This window comes from Barbus barbus (genome assembly GCF_936440315.1).
Source record: "Barbus barbus genome assembly, chromosome: 43".
NCBI classification, from domain to species: domain Eukaryota; kingdom Metazoa; phylum Chordata; class Actinopteri; order Cypriniformes; family Cyprinidae; genus Barbus; species Barbus barbus.
The window spans coordinates 14,062,435-14,069,570 of NC_136721.1; the positions used below are offsets into that span (position 1 = coordinate 14,062,435).

Genomic DNA, 7,136 nt, shown 5'->3' on the forward strand with positions numbered 1-7,136 from the left:
TTAGTTGATCTATAAACGCCGATAGGCAAAGTAAGGTTAGCCTAATACTGTAACCTATTAACTAAGTTACGCATAAAAGGCAGTCTTTTTACTTAAGTACCAGATATGGGTGTCATACCATAAAATACTTTTAATACAACCGACTCTGTATTTAATGTGAATTTAATAAAAACATTGTAAGTTACCAATTAGCCTATAACACTTTCATTGAACAAAAAGAGAGCAAAGAACATTTTCACTTCAGTCCAGCGAGTTGAAGCACTCTCAAAAACTGCCATAATCTCTAAAGCGGTTTACACTGAGAAATTAATATCTTGCTTACATTCCTACACCCCCCATTTGTAAGCGGCACGTGAATTATTTTATTGCTAAGAGTAAATCGGTGATTATTTTTAAATCAGAGAAAAAAACATAATTGCGCGGCGCCACCAGATGGCGACAAGTGAGTGTCTTTTGATAACTCATTTAATATTAATATATACCAAAGTCTCTTTATTCTATTGTCTTTGTATATACTAAGGCTGCAATTATTTGATCAAAAATACAGTAAAAATGGAATAAAAACGGAATATTGTGAAATGTTATTACATTTGATCATTACATTTTAAAATAACTGCTTTTTAAATATATATTTTCAAAATGTTATTTAATCCTGTGATGGCAAAGCTGAATTTTCAGCAATCATTACTCCATTCTTTCATGAATAGAAAGTGCAAGAGTAGCATTTATTCTAAACAGATTTTTTTTTTTTCAGTGCCTGAAAAACATTTTTAATAATTGGAGAGAATCTCTCTTAAATGCTTTATTTGGAGGGGATTTATTCACTCTCAGGTCACCCAGACTTTATATTGCTCTGGGCCCTTACCTTTTCAAATAAGTTTGGACAGGGATTGGTGGGCCCTGTTGCTCATTATTGGTCTGGTCATATTCTACATAACCTGTACTTTCTCCACCTTGAACTAACCGTCACTGGCATCGTGCTGATGGCTTTATTGATAAAACCTATAGGCTAAACAACTGGCTACATTCAGCTTTGCAGATAAAAATTGTTTAAAAAAAAAATAATTATTGGAAATATTCTAGAAAAATATATAGATAAGATATATATTGTAACATCTCTGCTAAAGCTAAATATTTGTTTTAAATGCTTTTTTTATACTTCAAATAATACTTTGCAACTACATTATACATAAGGATGTTAAATTGCACATGACTTTGGACCAGAGGCAGATATTGATCTTGACCTCACATTGAATGTTTCTGGTGGGTGTTCGGAGTTAAACCTTTTGAGTTTTGGCATTCACAGTGTTTTCACGGCCTCTGTTGTTCTGAAAGCAGAGTTTCGTGGTCTTTCAGTCTTTCATGCTCTTCTATGAGGAAGGTGGCCACTCTTTGCTCGAGGGGGAGGTTTGTGTGCCGTCTGTGGGGGAGGGTTCGTGACGTGACCAAGAGCTCCTCTGCGTCATACCAAGCAGTTCAATCACAGCTAGAAGAGATGGGGCTCATTTGCATATGATCTACAGCTCAGAAAATGTTTGATTAAACCTACACAAAACCACTGGTTTTAAAATCTCCTGGTTGTAAAGGTTTACAGGTTTAGGTCAGCATGATTTACAGTCATACTTGATGCAAGTGAGCAGAATAAGTGATTTATCCACTTACCACCTATGCGAAACATAGCTGGGAGTCAGTGGTATATCTAGCTCTCCTCTGGACTCTCTGTTCGTGCTTGCTTCGGCAGCACATATACTAAAATTGGAACGATACAGAGAAGATTAGCATGGCCCCTGCGCAAGGATGACACGCAAATTCGTGAAGCGTTCCTCATTTTTATTAATTATTAGTTATTAATTCATAATTTACTGTAATATTTAATGTACTTCCCTACTGTATCTAGTGTAAAAAGCCTGCAGTACGCAGGTCCGCCGCTGGATGGCAGCATTGCACTGGCAGTCTCGCGCTAGAGCGGCTCACAATAGAATTTACATTCAACTCCAATTTAAAGAAGTTATATACCAGAGACGGCTTTTTCTGATCGAAAAAATGTTGTAAGTATTCACAGTGATTGCATTTATCATCTTGATTTAATGTACCATATTTAATCTAAGAACTGTTAATGTGTTAGCATCAGTAATCAGTACTCTTTCGAGCCAAACCAGCAAATATCGACAATAATTGAATCCAAAATAATTGTAGAGTAAATACTAACGTATACAATAATTAAAATTGACTTACCATTTATATGTGTTGTTTTTCACGTGCCAAATTTGCGTCGTTTTCTTTGTCCGAGAGATCTCAACGCCCCTGCAAATAAACAAAACAACCTCAATTTGACAACACACGCGCTGCAAATGCTCACAACACAACCAAAAAAAAAGGAAACGCACTGCAAATCAAATGTATTTGGTTGTGTTGTGAGCATTTACACCACCTCCTGAGACTGATGAAGATTAGCGATGGGAAGCTCGGGTCGTTTTGCCGATTCGGACCTTCGAGTCTCGTTCAGCAAAATGAACGAATCTTTTTTTCCGAGTCATTTCGTTAATTTTAGCTAAGTATAATTAAAATGTTACGTGCTACTTCCCTAACATATCTGCTGCTTATGCAAACGTTGATCACACTTCGTTGAAGATGTTTTCTTGATTTGTTTGCGTTTACTGAAGTTGCAGTGCGTTGAGCTCTCTCGGCCACCGTAGTTTGTACCTGAAAACGCAGAGCGAAAACAAGAATTAAAACACGTATTTTAAATTTACAACTAAATTACCACTAAAATCTGGGCTTACTAAATAAATGTTATCATATATTGCTTCATAATTTATCGTTTTTCTTCTTTCAGGAAATCTACCTTTCTATTTTTGAGCAGGCTTGTGCGAGTCACGTACGTTATCCGATTGTAAACAAGAATCACATATTAAAAGTTAGTTGATATATATATATATATATATATATATATATTGAACAACGTCATGCTATAGATTTGCGTAATTGTATTGACAACTCGTTGTTGTGTATTGAAAAACTCAAGGACTTAAATATGCAAATTCGACTGGATGCCGTATTATTTACTAAACCATTTGTCTGCCTAAGCATTGTCTTTGAAAAGAAAATTAAAACATACAGGAACTAATCAAAAGTGTAAGTTTGATATTTCTGATACTTTATTCATTTGAAATTACCACAGCTTTGTGTTATTGGCTTGATTATAGGATCTATAAACAATTATTTTAATATATAATTTTGTTAAAAAGTAACATAACCATACGTTTATGAAATATATGGCAAATTAAGAAGAGTCAAAGGTATGTTTGGACCAAATATTAAACCAAAAAGCAGCTCAAATCATACCCTAGGAAAATAGGAAGGACAACAGGGGTGTATTCCAGAAAGCACGATTAATTTACCGTTAACCATACCCTGAACTTTTGGTTGATTAACCCAAAACCTGCTTACCTTGATCACGTCGGTTCCAAAACACCTGAGAAGAGTTAGTTCAATCACCCTCCTATAGAACACCTAGCATTAATGTGCGCGCTCGTCGAATATCTAAAGGCGTTTTCAGTGGATCGCAGAATTCGTAATTCACCATGGAAACGCTAGGAGGAAAAAAGAGAGCAGCATACTTCACAGAGGCTGAATTGGAGGTTTTGATGTTAGCTTATGAAGAGTACAAGCCCATTATCTTAAAGAAAAGCAACACAGCTGCAGCGTCGACGGAAACAGAATTGGCTTGTCAAAGAATAACTGACCGAGTAAATGCGTGAGTTTCTTTATATCATATATTTAATATATAATACATATTTTACATTTCCTTCTAAATATGCTACCCTCTCCCCGTTTATTCTAATGCAAAATTGCACGTTGATCTTTTTTAATATGTTGTTTAACTAGACCAGCATTTACTTTTTCTGCCATTCATTTCTAAATATTACAGTAATAATGTATATTGATTAGTAACATACTGGCTGCTTGGTTTATAAGGTGTAATCCTTCTGGAGCCAGAAGAAGTCTGTCAAAAGTCAAAATGAAACATAAAAATATTCTCCAAAAAGGTAATATTTCAATAACCTGTTACAGGAGCTATGTATTCAGTGTATTTTTTGGTCTTCTTTTTTTAAGAGTATTTATCTGTCCTGTGTAGCTAATAGAAAGAAGGCAGAGGCCCGCTTAACTGATGGGGGCCCACCAACACCTCCCCTCACCCCAGTGGAAGAGTCGGCTCTGTCCCTTAATAAAGGGCGGCCTGCGGTTGATGGCATCAAACAGGGAACCTCTTCAGACTGTGCCCCCCACAATAGTGATGTACTGAAATGTAGGTATACCACAGTAGTAGTTATGATTTATTGTAATTTTTAAGTCCCAAGTAAAAAATCATCTACGCTGACACTTAAAGGCATTTGGAATACACTTAATGATTGTTTCTCTTGTGCATTATGCATGCTTATTGTTTTTTTTTACTGCTTATGCTGTCTACTGTAATCTTATTTTTAGTATATATATATACACACACACATACACACTACAGTCAGGTCCATAAATATTGGGACATCGACACAATTCAAAGTTTTTTGGCTCTATACACCACCACAATGGATTTCAAATGAAACGGACAAGCTGTGCTTTAACTGCAGACTGTCAGCTTTAATTTGAGGGTATTTACATCCAAATCAGGTGAACGGTGTAGGAATTACAACAGTTTGCATATGTGCCTCCCACTTGTTGAGGGACCAAAAGTAATGGGACAGAATAATCATAAATCAAACTTTCACTTTTTAATACTTGGTTGCAAATCCTTTGCAGTCAATTACAGCCTGAAGTCTGGAACGCATAGACATCACCAGACGCTGGGTTTCATCCCTGGTGATGCTCTGCCAGGCCTCTACTGCAACCGTCTTCAGTTCCTGCTTGCTCTTGGGGCATTTTCCCATCAGTTTTGTCTTCAGCAAGTGAAATGCATGCTCAATCGGATTCAAGTCAGATGATTGACTTGGCCATTGCATAACAGTCCACTTCTTTCCCTTCAAAAACTCTTTGGTTGCTTTTGCGGTATGCTTTGGGTCATTGTCCATCTGCACTGTGAAGCGCTGTCCAGTGAGTTCTGAAGCATGTGGCTGAATATGAGCAGATAATATTGCTCGAAACACTTCAGAATTCATCCTGCTGCTTTTGTCAGCAGTCACATCATCAATAAATACAAGAGAACCAGTTCCACTGGCAGCCATACATGCCCACGCCATGACACTACCACCACCATGCTTCACTGATGAGGTGGTATGCTTAGGATCATGAGCAGTTCCTTTCCTTCTCCATACTCTTCTCTTCCCATCACTCTGGTACAAGTTGATCTTGGTCTCATCTGTCCATAGGATGTTGTTCCAGAACTGTGAAGGCTTTTTTAGATGTCGTTTGGTAAACTCTAATCTGGCCTTCCTGTTTTTGAGGCTCACCAATGGTTTACATCTTGTGGTGAACCCTCTGTATTCACTCTGGTGAAGTCTTCTCTTGATTGTTGACTTTGACACACATACACCTACCTCCTGGAGAGTGTTCTTGATCTGGCCAACTGTTGTGAAGGGTGTTTTCTTCACCAGGGAAATAATTCTTCAGTCATCTACCACAGTTGTTTTCCGTGGTCTTCCGGGTCTTTTGGTGTTGCTGAGCTCACTGGTGCGTTTCTTCTTTTTAAGAATGTTCCAAACAGTTGTTTTGGCCACGCCTAATGTTTTTGCTATCTCTCTGTTTTTTTAGCCTAATGATGGCTTGCTTCACTGATAGGGACAGCTCTTTGGATCTCATCTTGACAGTTGACAGCAACAGATTCCAAATGCAAATAGCACACTTGAAATGAACTCTGGACCTTTTATCTGCTCATTGTAACTGGGATAATGAGGGAATAACACACACCTGGCCATGGAACAGCTGAGAAGCCAATTGTCCCATTACTTTTGGTCCCTTAACAAGTGGGAGGCACATATGCAAACTGTTGTAATTCCTACACCGTTCACCTGATTTGGATGTAAATACCCTCAAATTAAAGCTGACAGTCTGCACTTAAAGCACATCTTGTCCGTTTCATTTGAAATCCATTGTGGTGGTGTACAGAGCCAAAAATGTTAGAATTGTGTCGATGTCCCAATATTTATGGACGTGTGTGTATGTATGTGTGTGTGTGTGTGTATATATATATATATATATATATATATATATATATATATATATATATATATATATATATATATTAGTGCTAATCTTATTGTTTTGATTGTCTTGCAGTTGCTGATGGATATATAGTATTATTGGACCCTCCTGAAACCATTCACTTATAGTTTGTCACAGTTGTAAGTAATTATTGTCTGGTACCATTAGGTACATTTGGATCTTTTAGTTTCTGTTAAACAGACGGAGTATACTTTCATATTTTCACTGTAGGATGTAGATGAAGAGACAACGTCTGCTGTGACAGAAATAGAAAATGATGGAACACCCATAGAGGTATGATGCATTCCCCTCATTTTACACAGGATGAAACAACATGTGTTTGTCCTTTTACAGAATGTGTCTGGGGACACATATGCAGATGAGGGCCCATCTACCTCCACAAAGCTTCGCAGTGTAAGAATTTGCCTGCAGATCTTTATTTAAATATGTTTGTCTCACAGATTTTAACCAATTTTTTTTATTCTGCCTTCCTAGTTGTCTGCAAAGGAGCTGTATAAGGTATATCTTCAAAGGCAAATAAAAAGTGACATGGAGATGGACCTTATACAGCTTCAAATAGAGGAAAAAAGGCTGTCCATTAAGAAGGCCCAACTTGAAATAGAAATGCTGGAGCATAGCCTAAAGGTGGGAATTGTATGTGAAGGCTGATCTGTTAGTTGGTGTTAAATGGTATATAAAGCAATGACTAAAAATCTATTTTTTCCTTTTATTTCAGGAAATCAAGAAATAAACAATACTTTATTGCAAACCATTCAAATAAAGTGATTTTGGCAAATAATGTCTCTTAGCACTCTGCCATCTATTTGGTCTGCTACATTCATTTGGGGTTCCTCTAGGCCAGGGGTGGGGAACGGGGCCGGTGTCCCTGCAGAGTTTAGCTCCAACCCTAATTAAACACACCTGAACCAGCTAATCAAGGT

At 37.3% G+C, this 7,136-nt stretch overlaps 1 long non-coding RNA gene across 1 annotated transcript; it reads right to left on the reverse strand.

Moving 5' to 3' along the window:
* Positions 1–1,249: 1,249 nt before the first annotated feature.
* Positions 1,250–3,576, reverse strand: LOC306862561. Its single transcript, XR_013783584.1, has 5 exons — positions 3,451–3,576; positions 2,432–2,703; positions 2,236–2,304; positions 1,663–1,749; positions 1,250–1,486 (listed from the first exon to the last, which is right to left on the reverse strand). It is a non-coding gene; the product is annotated as an uncharacterized lncRNA (long non-coding RNA).
* Between the last annotated feature and the right edge of the window lie 3,560 nt (positions 3,577–7,136).